Source organism: Sprattus sprattus (genome assembly GCF_963457725.1).
Source record: "Sprattus sprattus genome assembly, chromosome: 6".
NCBI classification, from domain to species: Eukaryota; Metazoa; Chordata; class Actinopteri; order Clupeiformes; family Clupeidae; genus Sprattus; species Sprattus sprattus.
Genome location: NC_137925.1, coordinates 11,766,077 through 11,766,986, shown reverse-complemented (window position 1 = coordinate 11,766,986; position 910 = coordinate 11,766,077).

Below are 910 nucleotides of genomic sequence, written 5' to 3'. Positions count from 1 at the left end.
CCCAGCACCTCTCATTCAGCACCTTATCAGTATGCTCCCATCACCTGTAAATCAGGCCACTGATGATGGCCGATGACAGTAGGTAAACAGGATATGTCATGGACAGACCGGTCAATCTACTCATCACAACAGACACACACACACACACACACACACGCACGCACGCACGCACGCACGCACGCACGCACGCACGCACGCACGCACGCACGCACGCACGCACGCACGCACGCACGCACGCACGCACGCACGCACGCACGCACGCACGCACGCACGCACGCACGCACGCACGCACGCACGCACGCACGCACGCACGCACGCACACACTCACACACACACACCCACACACACACACACACACAAACACACACACACACACACACACACACACACACACACACACACATGAATACCAAACCAGTTGCTGTTTTGCCCTGAAGCCACTTACAAGTAGACACACTTAGTGATTTATTGATTGCAGTAAATCAGGCAGAAGGTATTAAGAACTCTTAATTAAGAGATTACTTTACTTGACAGAGAGGGAGAGAAAGAGGAGATGAGAAGATTTAGTTTCTCAACCAGCAAGAAACTACCTGACACCAGACCAAGCCAAAGTACACTGCATGTTTTATTGGCAAACATTCATGACATCAACAAAGGGAATGAGTTTAATGCGGGAAGACAGAGGCAGAAAACAGAACAAGCTTTCGTAGCACCTGGGTGTGCAGACATGTCCCTAAACCAGTATCTGAGGAGTCTTATTCAAAGTTTACATACAGAAGGGAGGGAATCGGTGAATCATCAACCATTTAAGAAGCCAGCCTCACCTACTCACACAGCCATATCTCTGCCAGTCACAGGAGATGAGGTGTTTGAAGTGGAGAGAAGTAGAAGCAGACATGAATACACATGC